The sequence below is a fragment of the Octopus bimaculoides genome, chromosome 12 (assembly GCF_046866305.1).
Source record: "Octopus bimaculoides isolate indiv1 chromosome 12, ASM4686630v1, whole genome shotgun sequence".
NCBI lineage: Eukaryota > Metazoa > Mollusca > Cephalopoda > Octopoda > Octopodidae > Octopus > Octopus bimaculoides.
The window spans coordinates 67585066-67611581 of NC_142939.1; the positions used below are offsets into that span (position 1 = coordinate 67585066).

General features: G+C 36.2%; 1 long non-coding RNA gene across 2 annotated transcripts; it reads right to left on the bottom strand.

The window, feature by feature from the left end:
• Positions 1-1827: 1827 nt before the first annotated feature.
• Positions 1828-21843, bottom strand: LOC149133135 (uncharacterized). 2 transcript variants are annotated; one of them, XR_016243896.1, is made up of 3 exons: positions 21418-21843; positions 11123-11924; positions 1828-2233 (listed from the first exon to the last, which is right to left on the bottom strand). It is a non-coding gene; the product is annotated as an uncharacterized LOC149133135 (long non-coding RNA). The 2 variants fall into 2 exon arrangements; XR_016243895.1 differs by lacking the exon at positions 1828-2233 and having other exon boundaries at positions 9746-11924.
• Between the last annotated feature and the right edge of the window lie 4673 nt (positions 21844-26516).

The following is a 26516-nucleotide window of genomic DNA, read 5'->3' on the forward strand; positions in this document are numbered from 1 at the left end:
AGGAAATTTTCAGCACCCCCTCGTGTGTATGTATCGATCACTCACTCACTCAATCAACATGTTTGCATCTAAGTACAAATCTGAATGGATCTGCCATTCTATATTAGTGGATTATATTTTCATTTTTTGCTTTCAGTCACCACTTTGAAGAATGTCAGCCAAATGAATCGACCCCCCCCCCCCCCAGTATTTTTTCTTTAAGCCTGGTACCGCTGAACTGCTAACTCATGGGGACATCAACAGACCAACACTGGTAGTGAGAGAGAAATGCAGACGCAAAGAGACCCCCCTCCCTCCACCACCACACATCTACGATGGACTTATTTTACTTTGTAGACGAAAGGCTTTGGTCAGCCTGAAGCATTTAGTAGAAGACACTTGCCCAAGGTGCCATGCAATGGGATTGACCTGGGAGGCAAACTTCTTGGCACACAGCCAAGCTGTTTGGTTTGGAGAGAGAGAGAGAGAGAGAGAGGGAGGGAGAGAGAGGCTCCAGTTATTGGTTGGTTCTTTATTGTTCTGCAACAAAGAGAGAAGGCAAAGTTGATGTACAATTTGGATGCAAAGAGCTAAAACACCTGAAACCAATCTCACCAGAGAGGTGTTTATCTCTCATTTGTCTGGGTTAATACCAGTTATATACTGAGATGAGTCAGTTATTTCTACTCATTCATTACAAACTTGTGATATGCCAGAGACAGAAACCATTATTTACATGCCATGTTCTAACATCACCACTACCGCCACAATCAAATATTTAACACTCCCACCCCACTCGAATATTTTACAACAGTTCCATCTTTAAAGAATGATTTATTTCATGTTTTTTAATTTAATTTAATTTATATAATTATTTATTTTTTACAAAATTTCCAATTTGGAATATTTTTGTTTTGATATTTCATAACCAAAGAATTTTCCTGCCCTCATGCTATTTTGGTTTTTGTTTTTTCATTTTAAGTTCCATTAAACATGTCTCAGTAGCAGACATTGATTAAAAGACTTGCTGCACCAAATAAATATTTGATGTTCTGCAAATTCTTTTCACTCTATTTGCACATCTGATTATTTATTTATTTAATTTTATTGCATGTCTGATCGTTCGACTGATAGCAATCAACTTTTTACTGCTGTTGGTCGCTCAGTGGTCTTTTTACACTGGCCTTTTGAGGGACAGTTTTATTATCATTGATGTAAACATTCCCACCACCACCACCACCAGTCACAACTCTCACACAAACAACAAAAACAAACGATTTTTCTATATTTGTTCCGTTTATATATTATAGTGAGGAGTCCATCATATTTGATATTCTAGCTACAGATCGCATGAGATGATAAAAACCCCCTTTTTCCATTAATTTGCTGATTACATTCAACTGATCTGGTAAATATGCTAAAGTGCTGTGGCATTTAGTGACCTAGCTTCATAACAACAAGGTTCAAATCCTACTGAAGTCTACTCCATCTTCTTTCTCTCCATGGTTCATATTCTTGTAGGACTACACAACTGGGTACATTTGAGTGATTCCATTTATCCTTAAATTTGTCGTCTTGTGCTAGAAGCCTAAGAGTTTTCTTTTCAAAATGTCAACTAAACAAAGATTGTCACTAACTTTTTTGAAATTGTCCCAGGAGATACCAGCAGCCACTACATAAGCCCCACATTAGAGCAAATTGTCATTAGTCCCTCAGTGTTCAGAAAGTAACTTTGGATATTCTACAACAGAACATAATGGTAAAGCTGTGCAGGAACTAAATTTCTTTAATTATTCCAACCAAAGATATTCCTGACACCTCGACAACTTTAATCTCCTTTGTGACACAATCAAAACAAATCATTCGAGTTTTCTTTTGGTAAAAGAATTCTTTCAGAAGTGTTGTAGAAGCTAATCAAATTTAATTATAATTAACGCATTTTAACAAACTGCCAACATCGCTTTTGTTTTTCTATTTTGGTTGGTTTCAATGTCAGCGTCACATTATTGTGTTTCACATTGATCCCTGTTTTCTCATTTCTACACAAGTTCATTTCATTTGCTTCAATACATCCTTCATTCTTATAAACTTGACTTAACAGGGTTTTCTTTCAGCTCTGTCCTTCATTCTACCATTGTTCTTTCATTTTATTTTCTGACTCATCTCCATTGACTTGGTCTTCAAACTTTATTTCACCGTATTTTACTGTGTTTGGTGAGAGTTGTATAAAAGTTAATAAGCGTAGCAGCGGCTCCTGCGATTAACGGATGAAGGAAATAAATGAAGATTACAACTTGGATGAAGTTTATTTCAAATGATAATTCTCAACGCTCCAATAAAGTTGCGAAAATTATGTATTAAAAGTTGGCTTTGCTGGGTGCAAGCGACAAACACTGTTGACCAAATCTTCTCTATTAGGAACAAGCAAGAAAATGGAAAAACACGGACCTAATAAGAACATAGAGATACTCTCCAAATTTAAACTATTCTTTTTGTAATAGTTCTGTCTTTCGCAATTGTTTAATTAGCAAGTTGAGACACAGCGATTTTTTTTGTGCTTTCTTCTCAATTGGAGCACAATAGTCAACAAAGCTGCAAACTGAGATGATTGATGTGAAAAACGAGTGAATAAAACGATATCAGTATTATGAATAATCAGTCTCTCATCAATGCTTAATACAAAGTTATTATTTTCATATCTTCTGCACAACAATCGTACTGTTTAAAAATAATGGCTGCGTTTTCGAGTTTGTTAACAGATAACGTACAATGGTGTGAAGAAAACCGAAACGTTTGAACTTGTATTGTTGTAGCAAAGCTAAACAGGTATTTTAAACCGTTCTGCTTCTTGTCAATTATTTTTGCGAGGAGACTAACAATTTCATTTCCATTTTAAATTAGTGTAGAGAAACTTAGAAATATTAATATTCATATATATATATATATATATATATATATATATATATATATATATATATACACACACACAACTCTGGTTATTTCCAAACCTCTTCTACGTATGTCCTCGCTTCTCCGCCAGCCCTCTACAACGCAGGGAGCTGAGCAAGGTCACACCGGTGCAACACTGAAGAAGGGAAGAAAGTGCTCTAAGTGTAGCAATTTCTTCCACCTCTCTTTGTGTCAATCCCTGCACCGATTCTCTGGGGTTAGCACTATGAGCGGATACAAATGTATGGTATGATGGTCATTTGATCCTGCTTACGAACAGGTTAGATTGTAAATGGATCAAGGATGACCCGAGCGAGGCACTCAGCGTCATCCAACTGAGGAGTGGGAGTCAAGGATCGATGTGAGGCTGTTGGTAACGCTGCCAGAAGCTACATACAGCAAACACCTCCCTCATCACTTTGCATCCTGTTGCAGCTGAATTGAAAAAACGCCTTCCACAGAGCGTGGTCACATCTTGAAGACGCCCTCCCTCCTTACATCCCCTTTCATACTTCTCCTATGGTATACGCAGCTCAATCATGGCTGCTGACAATAGGATCGCTTCTTCCAGAGGTGTCCAGTAAAGTAACTTTCTTGGTCTGTTCCTTTTTTGTGTTGGCTTCGACGATGTTGTCCGATCTGTCAGCTCACCCTTCAGTATCTGCTGAGTCTGTTGTTGGGGACCGTCAGTAGATTATTCCATCCCTAAAGCTTCTTGGGCTTGAGATCAACCCGTCCAAATCAGAGGTGATAAACCTGAGCTGTGGTGACGCTGAATTCCAGGACTTAGTACTCAGCATCTAGTCCATCTTGGCTGGGGCGTGTCTGACACTAAGAGATGCCATCTTCACTCTTGGTTCCACAATCCTCCTGAAAGTCACAACGGAGTGCCTGAGGACCAAGCTTGCGGCCTTATTCGCGGTGACACCTCACTGAATGACATAATTAGAAGGAGCCTCAACGCGGCAGGGTTCCCATCTCAGCAGGAGTCAGCAGGTCTCAACCGTGGGGACAGTAAGCGTCACAACAGAATAGTGCTCTTCCCATACGACGAAGGCAGGTCCCTAGTCTAGGACGCAACGTGCAGCCAAACATTCTCTGGCCCCATAACACAAAGGAGAGAAAAGTATAAAAATACAGGAGCCTGATTGATCATTATCAGTTTGTGCCAGTCCTTGACTCGAGTTTTCAGGTGTTCTTGTTCACCGCGCAACTGATTCCCTCGCCAAAATCGGGATAACGGCAGCCCGTTTGAGAATCGAGCCCTGCGAAGTGGAGCGGCTGCGGTAGCGAGTGTCTCTAGCCATTCTCTGAAGTAACACCATCACGGTTTATTACTGCGGAGTGTGAGTGAACACACTTTGTTCTAGAGTGTGCGGCCCCATTGCCCCTCCTCTTCTGCTGCTTAACCCCCTCCATCCCCTACTTTTGTCTTTTTCTATTTCTTTGTACTTTATTGTTACTAATAAAATGAACTTGTTTCCGTAAAAAAAACTGGCCAAAAATCTATTTAAAAAGATTCTCACCACACACACAGGTATTCTGTTAGTTTCAATCAATTTGATAATTGCCTCGAAATCGTTTTGTAAGTTTCAACTTTTTTAAAAACTACACAAATATCTGTATTAAAAATTGTTCTATGTTGGCGTTGGATGCATTTTAGTTTTCCCGAAGCGAAATACACTTGAACCAAATTCTCTAAGCATACCTGTACAAATTCACGTCACACTCGTGAAACATATATAATACACATATGTACTGCGGCACACGAGTTAAAAACAGGCTGAGGCACATGATCCTCTATGTTCTCCAAAATCAAAACCGAATGTGTGCAATTCTACCAAAAACTTAATGTCTTCTTAAATCTTATGCCGAGAGGAGATAAAGTGGGAAGAAGTGAATGGAAGTTGCAACATTAGTGCATTTCTGTCTCCTTGATTCGTGAAAAACCAGGGAAAATGAAACGACTGATGTAAGGGAGATAACCATGGTTTTCTTGGCCATTTCGTTCATCTGACCCGTCAGTCTCTTTCAAGTTACACGAACTGCTAGAAATAGTAACTAAATTTCCTGCAATATGCACCTCCATCTTCACAAAAGGGCGGTGTAGTCATGATTGGAACGCTTTTTGATAATATTTAAGACAATCAGTACAAGAAATTTTAGAAATAAAGCCGTTTTTGAATGTGTCGATGTATGTATATTTGCGTGTGTACGTGTTTGTATGTATATGTAGATCTGTATGCATGTGTTGATGTGTGTGTGTATATGTGTGCGTGTGTATGCTTGTATGTGTTTGTTCGTGTGGATATGGGTGTGCGTATGTCTCTACATGTGTGTGAGAGTGTGGATGTAAGTGTGCGTGTGTATGTATGTGGGCGCTAGTGTGCATGCGCGTCACTCAGTCCCACTACGTGGAACCTTGGGCAAGTGTATTCTATTACAGCCCCTGGCTGATCAAAGAAGCCTGTCGTGTACATACACGTTCATGTCAGTGGTTGTCCCCCCTCATCGCTTGACAACCGGTGTTGGTGTGTTACGTCCTCGTAACTTAGAGGCTCAGCAAACAAGACCGCTGGAATAAGTAGAAGCCTTAAGGGTCACTTCATTCGACTAATAATTCTCGGAGGCACTGCTCCAGCATGGCCGCAGTCTCCTAATGACTGAAGCAAGTGAATGATAAAAGAGAGAAGATATTTCAAAAAAATGCACATGGACATACACACACTTGATGCAAGAAGTTATGAAAATTTAATTAATGACGTTCTTACTGGTCACTAATTAGCTCAATTATTATTGATAAAGACAGGAGAAGACAACTCTTACATTTAATTAATTAAAATTTATTGAATGTAGATTATATTAGTGTGTGTGTGTTTAGCCTGTGTTTAGTAAAGGGCAACAACATTGAACATGTTTGTGGCTTATTATGCCTCCTTAGCGAAACTACGATGAGAAAGAGAAGACAGAGAGAAAGGAGAGAGATAAAGAAGAGAGGATTGAGAAAGGGAAAAAGAGAGTGGGAGAAAGAGAGAAAGTAAGAGAGGAGGACTGAGGATAGGGGGAGGGAGGGAGAGAGAGTTTTGTTGAGAAGGCCTGGCGAAAAGTTGCCTTGGGACGCCTGCTGTATAAAAATGTAATAGTAAAGTGTGATTATTTTAGACTGATTTAAAATCAATATAAACTATATTTATTCTTTTAACCCTTGGTCACTCAGAAGACCTATGATAAAAAAACCCCAGAAGACCTATGATCAAAGGCGCTCTAGCTATGACCATCCCGCCCATTTTTCAACCAGACAACCTAATCTCATGTATTCTTTGTGTTCGAGGTCACTTGTGATTTGAGGGAGATCTGGCTGCTATTTTTAACATGTCTAAAGAACATATAAAAGTTGCGTTGTTGAAAGATAAGGAGTCGAACTGAATGGAGACATCAACTGATGAATATCAATAAATCTGGTCTTTTTTCCCTCTCCAATCTTTTGTCAGAGTTTCTATTTTCTATTAAATAATCTCAGGTTTATGTATTTAGACTCCATCAAATAAAGAAACATTGACTCGGTTATATTGCACCGTATATTATATTACATAACATCATATGAACTGTATATCACATTACGCTGATTCATATACATACATACATATATACATACATACATATATATATATATATATATACATATATCGACAGATACGATGTGTGTGTGTGTGTACATACATGTATATGTGTGTATATATACACATATATCGACAGATACGATGTGTGTGTGTGTGTACATACATGTATATATGTATATATATATATATATATATATATATATATACAAATAACTATATATGTGTGTTTGTATGCACACACATATACATATATGCATATTACATATATATATATATATGCACAGAGTATATGTAGGTATACATATATGTATGTACATTTTTTTGCAAAGACCCTCACACATATATGCATATTCATATATATATATGTGTGTATATATACATATACGCATACATACATATATATATATATATACATACACGCACATACATGTATTCTTTTATACACACACACATACATGTATACTTATTTGCAAGCATGTACACACACACATCCAAATAATTGAATTAGGCAGCTGTTTAGCAAAGTATCACCAAAAAGGATAACTACAATTCTCATCAAACACGACGGAGGGTGTTGGAACACCTGCAATGCTAGAAATAACAGCTAAAGCGCTGTGATGCTGCATTCACTTATTTGTATATGCATTAGCGATTCTCTAAAACATCCATAGATTTCTATGGTGTAGACCAGTGCTTTTCAACCTGGGCTCTAGGACTCCTGGTGCCCACAAAGGTGTTACTGGGGGCCCATGAACTAAATTAAAAATTTCATTATATGTATATATATATATATATATATATATATATATATATATATATATATATATATATATATATATACACACACACACATAAGGAAAAGCATATCAAAACGGGTCCCTACAGACTAGTTTCGAGGTGTTTGCCCCTTATCAATGTAGAGCAGCCGAAGGAATATAATTAATTCTGGAGTGTTACAATTGATAGAAATGGAAAGGAAGCTTTGAGACCTGATCGGTTCTCAGTCCATACCGGCCTATGACTGTCCGTCTATATCGGCCTATGACTGTCCGTCCATACCGGCCTATGACTGTCCGTCCATACCGGCCTATGACTCTCTGTTCATACCGGCCTATGACTCTCTGTTCATACAGGCCTTTGACTGCCCATCCATATCGACGTACCACTGTTCGTTGGTAGTAGTTAAACAGAGTGAGGGTCTCTTGTAACTTTCCCAAATTCAGAGTCGAGAGTTTTTGAAGGTCGTAAATTAAATGAAAAAAATACTTAGTGCACTTGATCGTCTTCTTGCCGGCGATGCGATTGTGAATTTTTTATGGTTGATGTCTTCTCACCGATGCTGTCAACTGTTGTATGCGAGTCCCTAGGGTTTATTTCGGGCCGAGGCTTTGGGTTATGAGTGGGATGTGGAGAGGGTTACACCTTGGGAAGATGGCGCCAGTCTCCCGTTTAGATGATCAGATGGTCAAAGGAAAAGTACATTATTTGTCAAAGATTCTCAGCATAGAAGGTAGATCTTTGAGTATTGGTTCATATTAACCCGAGAGGGTTCTGGAGAGAGTGGTGGTGGTGGTGGAATGTTTTGTAAATTAGAAAGATGTAAGATATGTTGTGTTAATTAAGCGATGGTCAATTAATACCATGGAAACATTAACGAGATGGTGGAGTAAAAGAAAATATGAAGAGTCTTTGATGAGAGAAGTTGATAAGGATGAAAGTTGGTAAAGGATGTGGGTGGGTGAGGAGTGGACGAAGTAGACACGAGTCATTGATGGGGGTTGGGGTGGGGGAGGATGTGGGAGAGCCCGTAAGAGGACATTTACTCATTAAAGTTTCACTGTAAAACTAAATTTAATTTAAACCGAGAATCAATTTTGATTGGTTTTAGTTGAAGTCTGATTGTTTGAGGCAAGAAATACTTTAAGTAAAATATGAAAATTGTACAATCTCAGTTTGTCTCGTTGTTGTTTTGTTGTTGTTTTCTAAAACAACAAATCAATATTAAATGCAATTCCCATCAACTAAATCTATCGAACACGTTTTAAACAATTCGATTCTACAGATTAACTGCTTCTGTGAATTCCTTCTTAACTTTGATAGGTCGCCTGTAGGTATAGGATTTCGAATCGATGTATCATCGGTCTCTACAGACGGATGCTCCTAACAAAGCTTCATCAATATAAACAATAAACCAGTCTATAGTTATTTGAATTGAACAATTCACTTTATGACATTTTCATTGGTAACAGAGAAAGAATTTTGGTAATAAATAAAAGCACCAAGGGAGTGATATTTCTTCCTCTTGACTTGGGTTGAAGTTTAATATCTTTTTAGTAAATCATACGAAGAGACTGAACTAAATGTATGATGTTAATGTCTGTCCACAGAATAAAAGTGCGAATTACAGAGAATCTCGTGGGATTGGCAGTCTTTTTTCACATCTGTAATGGCTCCTATAAGATCTACTTTTTCTACGTTCGACTTTCAGTGAACCTTGCGTTGTTTTCTATTCCATAAAATGTCGGCATAAGAAACATTTCTCTCTCTCTCTCTCCCCCTCCCTTCCCCCTCTCTCTCTTTCTCTTCCTCACCGTTAAAATACCTGTTCGAGAATATTCCTTGGAAACAATATTCTCAAAAGACCACATTCTTCACATTCTAAATACCGATGATAATAATAATAATAATAATAATAATCTTCATTGCTATAAGCATGAACAGAGAAGAATGAGTGGAGCATTGACATAAATGCCAAACAGTAATGAAATACCGAGTTCAAACCCCGCTTGAATCGCCTTAGCATTGATGGGGTTGATAAAATCAATACCAGTAATATATTAGGATTCCATTCAAGTGTTTACAACTTGGCACTAAATTTCAGACCTTGAAAATATAATAAAAGAAAAAAACATTTAACTAGCTGACAGGCATCGTGGCCCCTTTTCTTTCAGGGGCCGCTGTTTCTATAATTTGTATCAATTTTATACCTGAAATTAACTCTAATAGTTCAGGTGTTATTTTCACTCAACAGCGTAAAATAAAATGTTTTGTTCGAGAATACAACGCACTGCCCGACCCGGGAACCGAAACCAGAACTCTGCGATAGTAAGTGCAACATCCTAACCATTTGGCTACGCGCCTTCAACAATAGCAACAACATTATATTGAATATATTAGATGCGATTGAAACCACCACCTTTTACCAAATCTGTTTATTTCATCAGCAAAATCTATAAAATAAAGCGCCATCTAACGAGAAGTTTCTCTTAAAAGACTTTCTTGAACGAGATTTTTGATCTCAATAGTTCCACTGGTGACTCCAGCCGTTCCTTGCCACCATTTGTGTCCCTCGTCTTCTATAGTTTCTCTCTTATTTTCGGCTATCTTAAGGAAATCTTTGTTCCTATTCTTCGACTAAATTTGGACGATTCCATTGAGAAATCAGATCCTGATGAGGTCGAGATCACTCAGTTCAAAATAGTTTTAAAAACTGAAGGATTAATGAAATTCTTTGGAAATTATGGTCAGTTTCCACTTTTCTGCTATGTTTTACGCCTTCACAAGCATGGTTGAACCAGTACCATCACCCCACAACCGGCACTACCCCCAGCGCCCTCCTCCTCTTCCGTCTCGTCATCGTCATATATTTCACTGAAACGTTCACAGGCAATGCTCCATCTTGGCCGCAGTCTAATCGATGAAACCAAGGAAATATAGAATGTCATCATGAGTTGGTTCCACATTATGCTGTCCGTTATCAAGAGCTGTTTAATAACTGGACAATAATCGACTAAAATCGATATTGGTGCGATTGATTGAAACTATCCTTCCAGCGTCCTCAGTTTTCAGAATCATTATTGGTTTTATCCAAAGACATCTTTGAATGCAACTAAATTCCTTGTAGGTTTGTCTCATATCGAACATTGGATGAGTTCTTGGAAGTGGTCACGAGTAGAATGGCAAACAGTACCACATTTATTTCGGCTCTTCCTCATCCTCTAAGTTTTGTTCTAATAGTCAGATTGTTGTTGTTGCTGTTACTATTGGTGTTGGTTTTCCCAGGTCAGCCCTGTGGAATAAACGTATGATCAAAGTCGTAGAAACCGTGGCCATCCCGTCTAACTGTACAACTGATTGTCCAGTTGCTTTTCTTTTTTTTTAATTATGCATGATTTGAGGGTGGTTTGGTTGCTATTTCTTGAAGGTCGAGCGATTAGGTCGAGGTTCTCACGTTTTGTTTGTTCAAACCTGTTCTGTTTTGGCGAAATTTCAGAAGAATAGGAAGCAAATTGGCAGCAGAAACACTCCCACCCCGCTGGCCAGAAAACAGCAACAAAGAAAAAACAAAAATGATTTTGTTGCGAATCTGCTGAAATTACATCGGTTCTTCTTTGTAAAAGAGGTGTTGAATAATGAAGATATTATACACTTTGATTCATAACAGATATAACGAAGTGTTTCTGTACAAAGTGCAACTGGAATTGGGAGTCAGAAGGAAAATATTTGTAGAAAAGAATGAAAATAATTCGTGGAAAATAAAAGATTGAAAGAAAAGAATAAAAAGATGAACAAACCAAAAATTTTTTCCCTCTCTTAGATTCGCTTCTTCAGTAAATTTCTTCCGGAAAACACTCAAGTATTTAATCACTGCTACACATACAAGATGCCAATCCTATCGTCTGGTGTTCTGAGGATTTTATTCAATTTCTAATAAGGCCAGCCTTTACTTCAATCTCCAGAATTTGGTTGGAAATTGGTTAAACCAGCTGACACTTCTTAATATCAATGTCTTTATTGTATGGAAGAAGAAATGAGATGTTATTATTCCATACACACGGCTGACGGAGATAACATGGAAAAGAAGAGGCAAATGTAGTTTATTTAATAATGTGTCACAAATAAATGCCAAGCACCTAGCATTCGGTGATTGTAGCATCAATAATATAACAGTAATTTAGTACAAAAACGATATATTTTTGCTTGATGGTGAAACATTTTCACGTATAATTCGCCCCATTTTTCCAGGGGAAAGATCTCGGTGAATTTATTAAAAGATACACAGAATACTATGTAAGTGATATTTTCCGGAGATCGAGTGTAATATCAGTTGGCAAGTGCTGACATCTACAGGCGTATAAAAGTCTAATTGCTCTCCAGCAGAAATATCATAAAAACATGACCCAGTAGGAAAGTCCTGCCTTCTATTGGCACTCAACATTGGCAAAGAAAGTAATTATACGAAAATCTGGTTTCATGAAACGAAATGCAAATTGCATTTCTCAATACATCATGATCTTTTCTTTCTTCCTCTCGTCTTTTCATCTCCTCCCTCTTCTTGAAATCTTCTTTCTGCAATTTATGTTTGATTCCTGCTTTCTATTTCAAGAGTTAACCAATATGGATGAGAAAAAAAAAAAATAAAAAGAAAGGAAAAAAAGTGAGACACATCGACAACATGAACATCAACAACAAATCTGATGGGAAAATATGAAAGAATTAATGCTTTGCCTAACACTAGTAATTAGATTGAGGAATAAATATATACAAGAAAGGGAACAGTTCTGGATAATAAAATATTGGAAAACAACTTTCAGCCAGGAATCAAAAATAAAGTTAAAAAAAAAACAGATATAAAAAATAATAAAAAAACTATCTCTTATTTACACCGAGTTGATTTCCTAATTAGAGACCGACATATATTTTAAAAGAATTGTTGAAAGATTCTCACTGGCAGCGGAAAAAACAAAATAAAGGATTACATACATACACACATACATGTGTGTATATATATATATATATATATATATATATATATATATATGTGTGTGTGTGTGTGCAATTATATATATTTTATGCTCTCTCTCTCTCTCACACGATGCGAGTTCATGTGTTGGTGGAGATGGTGGAGATATTTTCAAATACGTTTCTATATGAATTCCTATCAACTATAGTGACTACACATACATACAAATATACATACACACACACATACGTACGTGTATGCATACATACGTAAATATATATGCAAAAACAAGTTTTAATAAATATGAACGTAGATATCTCTGCACACACACACACACACACACACACGTATATTCAGACACCTGTATGCAGATATATGTGTATACAAGCACAGATCTATGCATAATTATATATATAAATATGTATATATACCTAAAATTATATACATAAATGTTAATATATATGTGTGTGTGTACGTGTGTGTATACATGCACATATATATATATGTGTGTGTGTACGTGTGTGTATACATGCACATATATATATATATATATAAAACGTGTGTGTGTATATATATATACATGTATATATATATATATATACATGTATATATATACATGTATATATATATATATATATATATATATATGCAGGTGTGCACATCTGCATCTATGCATCCACCTACCAACGTATACATACATATAGCTACATATACGCATACGTGCAGGCAGAGGCACATATTTGTATACACACACACACACACACACACACAAACATGCACACAAACACCTACAAAGTAAAGAAGTTTGTCTGCAGAGTTCTCTGTGAGATGAGAAATATTGTCATGTTTTTTTTTTGTCTTATTCTTTGGGAAGTAGATTGGTTAATTAGCGATGTGGTAGCTATTGATGATGTCAGTGATGATGATGATGATGATGACGATGACGTTGTTTTGCTAATGTGCTTAATTACTAGAAGGTAAACATGTTCATGTAAATATATATATATATATATATATATATATATATACTTACATACATCTCTCTCTATCTGTATATATACATATACAGTTATGTATGCATTATATGAATATGCATATCTACATGTATATATATACACACACGTATATATTTATATATACATATGTACTTACGTATTCATATATATATATATATATATATATATATATATATATATATATATATATACACACACACACAATTATGTGCAAATATATATATATATCCCCCACTATCATCATCATGATGATGGTCTCACCACAAAGCTAATGAAAAAAGATGTAAAACAATAGAAAACGAATACCAAGAAGTGGTGGTGGTGGGGTGTGTGTGAGTTGAGAAGAACAACACCAACAACAACAACAAAACTGAAAAGAAAGCAAAAAGAAAAGCAGCATCTGTAACATTGAGATTGGTTTTATCTCAACGGTTTATCACCACCACCACCACCACCACCACCACCACATATCGTCTTCACCATTAGCACCATCATCAGACGCCACTACAAACAGCTCAAACCTCTGCCTCCTCATCATCCTTCTCTTCCTCCACATCTGCCGCTGCCATCACCACCACAACCACCACCATCATCATCATCATCATCATTTTATTTACTGCTTTGTGTTATTTGTTTCCTATAGTAAAAAAAGAAATGGAGGGGGAAAGTCTGTCTGCGCCAATGAGGTCACGGTTTCGATTCTTGCTTGTGAACAGTTGCCGTTGATCAAATTAGTTGTGAACGAAAAGATCAACAATCAAAGACGACCCAACCGTGATACTCCCCTCTTACAAATGTCTACATCTACAAATGTCTCAAATATCCATATTTCCTGCAAATCAAGAGACCACGCTTCTGCAGTATTCCGCTAACAACCACCATTATTTGGAGGCCAAACAAAGCTTGCTTAATCGCTAGAAATAACACCCAAACAATGTACAGGCATATATTGAGCACTTTTTTCTCTTTCCTTATTCATCTGATGCCAGTCACCGATCGTGTGTATATATAAATACACAAAACTATTGAAAAGGTTGCAAGACGCAACAGAAATTTTAGAAAAATAAAAAAGAAGTGAAAATTTTACCGGTGAGTGTGTTAAATTTTAAGGCACAATAAGAAAATGACTCTCCCCAGACACAACAGAATATGCTTCAACACATAAACTCACATCAAGAATCTTGGAAACAAAATCCGAAATATATATATATCTATATATTTGCAAGCTGTTCCGTTGATAGAATCAACTGGCACACTCATCATAAGTGACGGAGAGTCATATTTATAGATATACGCACTTAGCTATATATATAAATGCACACACATACACACATATGTACAGATAGGTACCCAATCCAATATAAACTGTAGATCCAACAGGGGTGGTTCTAAGTGTAGCGTATGTATAAAGAACACAAGTGGGGTTTAAAAGTCACAACAGCTGTTTCGGCAGCTTTTTATTGACGCAACCTTAGATGACTTATGGCAAAATCCACCATCATCACAGAACTTCTAACATATAAACAAGTAAACCAGAAATAAAGTCGATTAGCTCTCCTTCAACCATGATGGAGTGAGTGAAGTGTTGAGAAGTTACGATCGAATTTATTAGAGACGCGGGTCAGAAATGCAGAGTTCAAAACTATTTATTTCCGAGTAACTATTAGTTGATAGCTCCGTCCGGTGGTTAATGATCATATAAAATAAAATAAAAAATAAAGGAGAAAATGTCTACTCGTTAAGGTTGCACAGACAAGGGATCACATTTAAGAGATTGCATTTTTGCCATGATGTAGTCTAAGAATGGATCAATTAAATGCTGGCCAAACAACTGTTGTATATATGTGTGTGTATACATACACACACACACACTTGTGATAAAAGTGAGCAAACTGAAACTTCGAAGTTACTGTCAATCTTTCCCTTGTAAAATTAGTAAATATATAATTCTGCTAAACGATATTACGTAATTCCGCAATTTAATGTTGGATTGTTTTTCTTATATTATAATTTGACATAAAAACAAATTTTACACACACACACACATATACATGTGTGTGTAAAAGTATAAATATATATGCACATGTATATTGTCTCTCTCTCTATATATATGTGTATATATATATGTGTGTATATATATATATATATATATATATATATATATATATATATATATATATACACACACACACACACACACATATATATATACTTACATGTACATACATACAAACATACTCGCACACATACATGGTGTTCACGGCTGGAACGTCTTTTGTTAAATCATGGAATGATGACCTCAGGACAAACAACAACCATTTCAAGAAACGAATCGAGCGACAACAATCTTCCAAAATATTCCTAAACCCCAAATCTCTCCCCGACCCCCCTCTTACATTCCACCACTAATAACTTTTATTAATTATATTAATTAATTTATTAATTTACTTCATAATTCAATTATTTTCAGCAATCTTAATAACAATTTAATAATATTAAGCAACTGTAAGAAATATTCTTCATTTTCTTCGTGTTTTCACTGATTTCGTCATCGAAGACGTTGGTGGGATGTGAGGGGAGGTGTGACTCGGTGTTTGTGTGTGTGTGTATGTATGTGTGTTTGTATGAATGTATGTATGTGTGTATGTATGTACATGTGTATGTATGTATATGTGTTTGTATGTATGCATGCATGTATGTATCTATTTATCTCTCTATCAATGTATAAGTGTTTTTAGGTGCGTATGTCTATGCTTCTTCTGTGTATGTATGGTGGTGGTGGTGGTGGCGGTGAAGGTGGTGGCGTTTCACTTTTATATTAAACAGCAATTTACTAATTTCTATAATGGAAGCAGACTCGGTTGTATTTTGTGCGTTAATTGTCAGCCCCATGGCGAACAACTAAGTTTTTGATTTGTTTTTCTGTTGCCAACACACTCCCTTTTTCTTGCTCGTCTGTGTGTGTGTGTGTGTGTGCGCGCGCGCGCGCATATGTGTGTTTGTGTATTTATATATCTGTATGTATGTATATATGTATCTGTGTGTGCGTGCGTGTATGTGTGTGTGTGTATGTATGTATCTAATATAATCTATCTCATTCTATATACATATATTTGCATAGGCATAAAAAATTAAAAGTTTATATATATATATATATATATATATATCACATATTTGCATGTCGTATATATATATGCTTCTCGTGACCACGACATCCATATACATATGTACATACACGTGATTGAACGAAGTTGAAAGTTCATTTGTTCGGTTGATTCGTTTCATGTTGAGTTTTTATCTCTGTGATGTGAGAAGAAAAAACAAATTCGAAAACCGAGATCAGCTCTTACTCACCCCCCCCCCCCCCCCCACTCCCTACTACAGCCAATAGTTTCGCTGCTGTCATCGACTTCTGAAGAATTTATTGAAATTTATCAAGTTTTTCACATTGCAAAAAAGTTGTCGTGCAAAATTTCATCGGCGATAATTGCTCGACATTTTGATTCCATGATCGTGGTCGATCACTTCCGGAAAGAAGGAACATGACATCATAGTGCGTGTACAAGGGAGGTAATTTTTTGAATTAAAAAGAAAACCCAAACTATTATCATTATTATTATTATTATTATTATTATTACGAAAACAGAAAAACTTGTACATTTATATATTACTCTTGTTATTTTCTCTGTAATTTTAACAGTTTTAATGGAGGCCAAGATCAAACAGTTCCAATCGAGAAATAAATCAAAGAAAATTCAACATTTCCAAATTCTAAGTTAACATTCATCTTAGAAATTTAAACTTCATTGGATCATCGATATTTCGGTCTATCGATATTTCGGTTGATGTCTCATAGTGTTACATTGTTATATGTAGTACAACACAATCCTAATGCGAGAGTATGGCGCTGTTTTGTTTGTAAATACATTTGAAACTGAAACGGCTAAGTCCATCGAGCAGCAATTCGGCTCAGCTGATTAGAATCAAATTATCTCTTTATTGGTCAAATCACTTTTGTTGGATATTTGGCGGGTAGTTTGTAGTGGCGAGTAGAACGGCCAAGGAGTGCAAGACAGGTGTTTTACCCTTGGGATTAATTGGATGGCTTTTATCCAGCACCATAACCTTTAGAACACGAAGGATACCATCGCGAACCAGATTAGAGCTGACCATTTTAGTCTGTTGTCAAAGGGACTCTAGCAGCTTTGCGCATTCCTCTATCCGTTCTCTACATCTCAACCATAACAGCTTTAGAAGCTACACCCCTCCCCCACCCACTTCGAAGGAAGACCCTTCATATTTCCTGCTTGTTTTACATCAGTAGTTCTGAACCATTTTCTTGTCTGTGGACTTCTTTGATTCCTATTTCCCTCTAATGGACCCTCATAGCTATTCAATGCTTAAAAAGACAAAATCCTATTTTTATAATGAAATATATTTTTAGGAAATGTTTAACAAGATTCTTTGAATATTTTGCGCATTCTAGAAGTAGAACCAGTTTATTGCCGATAAGTTTTAACAACAAAATCTCGTCTAGGTCCTCAAGGGTCATGTGGACCCCAGCTGAGATCCATTGCTTTACACCCAACTCTATATTGTGCACACATATACACACGCACGGTAAATCATCTCTAAAACTACTACTACGATGACGACGACCAACACCACCACGACTACGACGACGATTACGACGGCGACTACGACAACAACGAACACCACCACCACCACCACCACCATTACTCTCTTCTTTCTCTCCCTCTCTCTATTTCTCCGTCTACGTTTTTCCCGTACACTAAATAAACCCAAATCTGAATTAGTATTTTTCTAGATGCGAACTTGGATCGTTATTTTTTAACGACTTATATCTAATATCTTTGTTAAATTGACATTTTTCTCCTTAAAGACACATTAAATATTACAATGTCGACAATAAAGCGACATTTACCGTTTTCAAAAAGGCGAGAAAGCGATACAATTTCAAAACCTATTTATGCCATAAATGTCATTTGAAACAACGATTCGTCCGGATTATTAGATTACTGTAAAATTTAAAACGAAAATACAAAGCAAGGAGAAACAAAACGAAATAATAATAAATATAAATAGAACAGAAAAAAAGCAAAATTGTAAGAAAAATGTAGACGTGAATAATTGTGAGGCGAGAGAGAGGTTTTGGATATTTAAGATGCGAAGGTCGCCAGCATCAAGGAACGAAATGGCAGAGCGATTGTAGTGTTGAATTTTGGAATTCAAAAAGGGTTCATGTACGTGATGAAAAAGAGTAAGGTAGCAGACATCTATCTATCTGTCTGTCTATTTTTCTATCTATCTACATGTCTACCTATGTGACTAACTGCATATACGTATACATATTTGATGGTATGTATGCTTGTGTGCATATATGTTTGTGTGTATGTATATATATACATGTAAGCATGTGTATTACGATATGAGCGAACAGTGAGTGTGTGCTCGACACCCATTTGGTGGCAAAAAAATATATTGTGGACGCCCTGAGACTTCTGTGACTGAAAAAAATGAGATGTCAATGACTATGACATGTGTGAACAGCCCAAAGAAGTGCACACGATTGTAAGATAGAAATTTAAATATAATAAAATGTTTTAAAAGAAATTTAAAGTGTCTACGTGATAACTGTTAACCTACTTTTGGACCACTATATATATATATATATATATATATATATATATATATATATATATATATATATATATATATGGCGTGCAGTGACTTCTGGGGTTGGGCATGCAATAAATTCTCCCTCCCCTAGCAATTTTTTAGTAAAAGAATTTTCGTATTCCTAGTATTTACATACGGGAGATTCTGAATATGCAATCTCCCCCGCATGACTTAGAATAAGCAGTGAATAAAAAATGGCTCTGTAGCGATGAGCCTGAAATAAGTGTGTTGTTTGTATTTTTCTCTCTCTTCGAAACGTCAGTACTTTCCCATCCTCACTCTCCCTTAAAAATGTCTAATAATCATAAGTGAAAAGTAATGAAGATGAAATTGGATTATGTTAATATTTTTGCATATTAGGAATCTCTGTTAAAGATAGGAATCCGAAAAAAATTTTTCATAAAATTTCGTTTTTCAATGGGGTGCAATTCTGCATTAGCCCCTATACCTATTGGTTGAGCTGAATCAATTTGAAATGATTTAATAAAGAGAACACATTTAGTTACATTATATGGCCATGGTTTTAGATAGTTACGCTCTCGAAGACAAGTGAGGTGCTTTATCATGCTACTTGTCAATTCCGGGAAAATTATTGATTCTCAAGCAGACTGTTCTGAGACTTACTGAACTCCGTATATTAAAAGACTACGTCTCACGCACACACATTGAAAATACACGCAATATACATGAATACACACACAATGAAAAACAGCGAAAATTCAACATTGTAAAAAGCCCCCCCCACCCCAAATTGTTGAAGCAGAAGTCAACATCTCTGAGATTGAAACAAGACACTTATTTACGGCCGTAAATAGACTACACCCAACAGCATAAAAGGGAAAACCTATGTAGGTTAGGTGTGACGAAGTCGAACCATTTCTCCTGCGAACCTTATGTTATAACACTAACCAAAACCTGCAATATATGCCCTTTAATATATTAAATTTTTGGCATAACTACAGGGTTCCCCCCCCCGACTTTGGGAGGTCACAACTTTCAGAAAAATGAATATTTTTTAATGAAATTTTCTATGCATATAGTATTTACTATGTAGAATCCGAATATACAAAAATTTGGAATGGGGGTGGGGGACAATTTTCGGAAATTCCAACAGAGTTCACTTAAATTCTTAACTTCCAGGAAAACTAATATTTTTTCGTTAAATTTTCTACAAATATACCTTGATGTATGTACATTTCGAGCATGTAGGAATTTTGAAGGAAACAATTGCAGGTTATTTTTGAGAAGTGTTCCCCACTCGGTGGTGTTTCGGAGCAAGTCGTCCATAATTGTTTAATTTTTCTCTATTATGTGCATCCGTAGATTTGTAATGAAGTAATACGCTGCTTCTGTTCTCTTCTACTTCTCTACTAGAAACGTTTACTTTGGAATTTACTTCTATTGAGAAAAAAAAAATCGTGTGCATCTTATTTTGAACGAAAGTTTTCATATGACGGCTTCTCTTTTCTGCCTATTACTTCATTACAAATCTACGGATGCACATAATAGAGAAAAATGAAACAATTATGGACGACTTGCTCCGAAACACCACCGAATGGGGAACGCTTCTCAAAAATAACCTGCAGTAGTTTCCTTCAAAATTCCTACATGTTCGAAATGTACATACATCAAGGTATATTTGTAGAAAATTTCACAAAAAAATATTAATTTTCCTGGAAGTTAAGAATTTAAGTGAACTCTGTTGGAATTTCCGAAAATTGTCCCCCACCCCCATTCCAAAACACTTTCAGCGGAAATTTTTGTATATTCGGATTCTACATAGTAAATACTATATGCATAGAAAATTTCATTAAAAAATATTCATTTTTCTGAAAGTTATGACCTCCCAAAGTCTGGGGGGGGGGGGTAAAACCCTGTAGTTATGCCAATATATCTATCATATTTTCATAGAAATCTTCTCTTTTCATCAATTGTTGTAATAAATCTTTTTCAATTGACATTAGTGCTAACCCAGACAGTCTTCTTTCTCTTGTCGCATTTCTTTGGTATGTTTTGATTCTGCTTAATGCAGAAAAGATCGCTCTACAGAAGCAGTGGTAGATGGAATTGTCAAAATCAACTTGCACAGATTGAAGAGTTCTGGCATAGCTTCAACAAGGTCACTGCTGTAAATGTAACTTATTAAATGACTTACACTTCTCAAAATATCGTTTATAACACTCATTTCGAAAAAGACTACTTTTATATAATAACACACGTATAAGCGTCTGAGTAAATTTTAAGTCAATTTCAACAAAACGGAAAAATTACGTTAGTCAAATTAATTTAAGATTAATTAGCTACTTCTGAAATAAGAAATATATTATAGATAATATTTCTTTTTCAGAACACCCAAAAAATATAATAGGGCAAACAGATGTTTTGGATTAAAAAAAAAATTCAAACTTACCGCCAGGTTATTCCGACATTTTAACTTGCAAAGTCAGGAATTATGGGATTGCTCTGGTTCGGGTCAGAAAGTGGAACGAGGTTAGAAATTCTACACTAACAAAGAGAGAGAGAGGGGGATGTCTGTCACGTGCATCTTCTCAAAGCAGACGATCTCAGAGCAGACGATCTCAGAGCAGACAATCTCAAAGCAGACGATCTCAAAGCAGACGTACGAGTCACTGAGAGAGGGGAAGGGGAGGCAGAATATTTCGAAAACACCTGGACGGTTCAAGCGATTCCGTTCGTCCACCAAGATCTGGACTAAATTTTTTAATTAAAGCTTTTGGATTAACCGTGACGCCTATTTAATTGATTGGTAATAGAGTAACCAAACATCTCACGATCAAATCACGGTCAAACAAATGAACTTCAAGAAGACTTTAATTATTTCCGTTCAAATAATATTTTCACGTGAGTTTTCTGGACCAATCAGGATAATCAGATGTTTTCGACATTTACGTCAACATTGCTTCTCTGAAGTTGAATGAGGGACTGTTCAGGTTCTCACCACCACAAAATAAGATTAAAATAATAAAAGGAAGCTAAACGAAAGAAAATATAAAAATCAATATCAATGAAAAACTGTCCAGTTGTGTTGTGTTTATGTAAAAGTAAACAGACCAGTGGCCAAGGAGAAACTTCTGTTTAATGTCTCAACTTTACTTTTAGAAAAATTTCTTCAAATATTTCATTCATTCATTATTTAAGTTTCCTGACTGCTTTCGATTTCTCCCTGGTTTATCAGTAAGTTGCAGCGGAAATTTCGTTCTGATATTATTGTACATTGGGAAGGTCATACTGTTAGTTAAAACACACACACATTGATTTTGTTTCATTTCTATTCTATTACCAATCAATTAAATAATTAATCAAGAATCTTGCAACATAAATACAAAAGTTGTATCGTTATTTGTCCCCTAAATCCCACCAAACTACTCACTGATTCTCTCGTTTTCACCCTCATTCCATAATGTTTTGTTATATAACTCTTAAATAATTCAGAGAATAACCCCCCCACTTTTCCTACCAGCTGCATTAGTTTCTCCTCTCATCAAATATTATGTTGGCATTTTTTTTATTTATTTACGGTATTTCTAGATTAAATTAAATTAACAACACTGTTATATAGCTGTCCATGTTTAATAACAAAATATATTTTTTAAATAATAAATTAACTTTTTTTTCTCTGTTAATGGAATTTGTTAAAAGTCATCTACAGAAAAGTTAATTTAAATAACGACACAGTAACGATGAATGGAGCTTCAAATACGAATCTCATTAATTCTTTATTTGGAAACATGTTGAGACCATTTATTAATTTGGCTGAAGAGGAATTTCAAGGATACATTTTAAAATTGATAATTGATTGATTTTGCGTAAACAGTTATATATCGATACTGATTTACAATATTGACACAAAAGTAACGTATTTGTAGGGAGAGTATAAGTGATCAAATCCCTCTTCCAGTACTTTAATGGTACTTCATTAGTTAAAAACTGAACTGATTTAACAGTATATATATATATATATATATATCCACCTGTCCTCGTCTGTTGTTATTATTTGTATATTCTCCCATATATATATATATATATATATATATATATCAGAAGTAGAGTTCAAAATTCACAGCAGCTGTTTCAGGAGCATTTTATTGATGCATTCTTAGATTACATCATGGCAAAACATCGCTATCTTCAGGTAATTTTAAACAAACAGGTAAGGCAGAAGTTATAAGTTGACTTACTTATCAAGCTACAAGGTGGGAAGTGATGTTTTCTTTTTTTAAGAAGAACAATAGACTATAAAGGTCGCTTATAACACTCATAAGGGCAGAGATCAAAAACTGTCCAATTTATCAAATCGCTATCTTAATTAGGTTATGGCACTGGCTGGGAGATCGTGGAAGACATCGGTCATATGATAAAAGAAAAAGAGACAAGAAAAACCGATTCAGGAGAGTAGAATAGATAAGAGATCAGACTGTCGCCATTTACTCGACACCAGAGCACACACACACACACACATATGTACTGTATTATTTAAAATATATACACCTACGCACACATACACACACCTAACCATACACAGTACATATCTCTCTCTCCCCCTCTCTCTCTCTACACACACGCACGCACGTAAACCACACGCTTACACACATATGTACTGCATTACTTAAAATATATATACACATACCTAACCATATACAATACATCTCTCCCCCCCCCCCCCTCTCTCCCTCCTCATCTCCCCCCTCCCCTCCCCTCCCTCTCTCCCCCCTCTCTCTCCCCCTCTCTCTCTCCCCCCTCTCTCCCCCTCTCTCTCCACACACACACACACACACACACGTGCTAACAATTCTGCCGGTTCGCCGCCTTTGTTTGATATATTAAACATCGCCATTGCTTACTGCCAATGTCAATTTAATATATTAGCAAAAGTTTTGATGAGGTTTTTTTTTTTAGTATTTAAGATTTCTTATGGAATGTAGGCGCGCTCTCGCCTACATTTCATGATAACGCAATCTGATTCACCAGGTCCTTGGTTCGATCCCAATGTAAGCTATCTTGAGCAAATGTAATTTTCTATAGCCTCGAGTCGACTTATGCTTTGGAAGTGGTATTGGCTAGATGGAAACTGTATGGAAGCCTGTTGTGTTGATTGTGTTCACAATCGAAAAGGTACAACTTTGTCATACACACGGATCCTGCCCGAGAATTAAGTTAGGATACACTTCTCTCTGGAATACTTTGTCTCTTACCCATTAATTAAATGAGCAGATAATTCCGTCGAGAAAACCGATTCCATATCGTCGACACTGACGGAGATTCACTACATTATGAAATAATTGAAATAAAATAATTATTGTAATTTATTAGGAATCAACTTATGTAACACGCGAAGATTGAGAGGATAGCAAACTATCTGATATTAGAAATAATACATTTCTGAATCTCTCAGAGATTTATTCAGTAGCAGCACGATAAAGTGATGGTTTGTTATCAACTTAATGTGACAGTCCCATAAAAGGGAAGAATGCTACTGTTATTTAGCCCTAGGAAACACTGTTTCCTGTTGGACTTGACACATTTCCTGTGTTTGATATTAGTTTGATAGTTTAGCACAAGGAGGGTGTGGGTGGGGTGGGGGTTTATATCGACTCCAGTGTTTAACTGGTAATTATTTTATTGAACCCGAAAAGATGAAAGGCCAAGTCTACCCCTACGGGATTTGAACTCAGAACGTAAAGTCGGAAGAAATGCCGCTAAGCATTTTGTCCGGCGTGGGTAACGATCCTGTCAGTCTCACCGTCTCAACTATTTAATATCATTTCCAATATATATATATATATACAAGCTTCAATACTTTTAGAATAACAGGCAGACACTTTGGAGACACAGTCTTATTTATGGCACACACACACACACACACACACACACACATACACACACACACACACACACAGGTACACACACGCACACACGAATATATATTTGATATCGCACAAGCGGTATCAGTGAAAGATTGATATTGCATATTCCATATACACATATTCAATATGTATAGGGAATGTTATACATATTCAATATCGCATAATACATATCCAATGTCTCAAATACAATCTCAACATTTTCTCTGAGATTTTATATGAAATATTGAAAATTTATGAATATTCTATGATCAACTTTTTTTCTTCTAAAACTCAGGAGATTTCGAATAGGTGTGAGTGGGCGCGCGTGCGTTTGTGGTAATGCTTGGTTTTATGTTTAGTTACGATAAAAGGAAATTTTACGTTAATCTGAGGGGTTACTCTATACTTTTGTAGAGAGCAGATTTATTCTTAAAGAAGAATATTGTTGACAGTGACTTCGAAGTTAAGCCATCATCGGACTGGACTGTATGTGTGTATATATATACATATATACATATATGTATGTATGTATGTATGTATGTATGTATGTATGTATGTATGTATGTACATAATGTGTTGGTGTATCTCAAGCAATATGATCAGAATACAGTAAGAGAACAGAGCAACGCCGTTTGTTGGAGAGGATCAATGAGAAGACATGATGAACCAGAAGACAACTTCACTTTAGAGTGAAGAAATATCTCCCCCACAAGGCCACCCCACCCCCATCAGCAGTGTGGTAAGGATTTCTCCATTCGTAGACAGGGGAGGGGACGGATGTAGTTAGCAACAGAATCACAATGGTGTACTTCATTAGGAAGAAGCTATCTTGCCTGAACAGCCTTAATGAACTCGATATACGCCAGGCTTCTTTCAGTTTCCGTCTATCAAATCCGTTCACAAGGTTTTGGATGGCCCAAGGCTATAGTAGAAGGCGCTTGCCCAAAGGTGCCACAAGGTGGAACTGAACCCAGAACCATGTAATTGAGAAGCAAAGTTCTTACCACTGAGCCACGCCTACACACACACACACACACACACACACACACACACACACACACACACACACACACACACACACACATACAACGGCATCAATGACATGAGGTTATTATAGCTGTTAAAAATATCCCCGTATGTTACTGGTGTTTATTTTACCGATTCCATGAGACGGAAAGGCAAAATTAAACTCGGCCGGATTTGATCTAACTTCATGAAGGGAGGTAACTATATGACAGTGATGTTTAATCCGGCATTTTGCTGTTTGTGGTTCACTAACGCCATTACACAACTAGTCCTATACAATAATTTTGTTGAAACTCGCGACCAATATTTATTTAAAAGTTCAGACGAACGATCGATTGAACCAATTCCAGAATATTGCATGTACATATTTTATCGATCTGCAAGGATGAAAGGTAAAGTTGAAGAAGGTGAGATCTGAACCCGGGCAGTTAAGTTCAAATAGCGTTTACATACGATGCGCTACCAACCATTTAGTTTGATGTTCTGTACAGGTAACACCTCATTGATTTCTTAATGGACACACACACACACACACACAGACACACACACACACACACACACACACACACACACACACACACACAGAGCCTCTCTCTCTCTCTCTCTCTCTCTCTCTCTC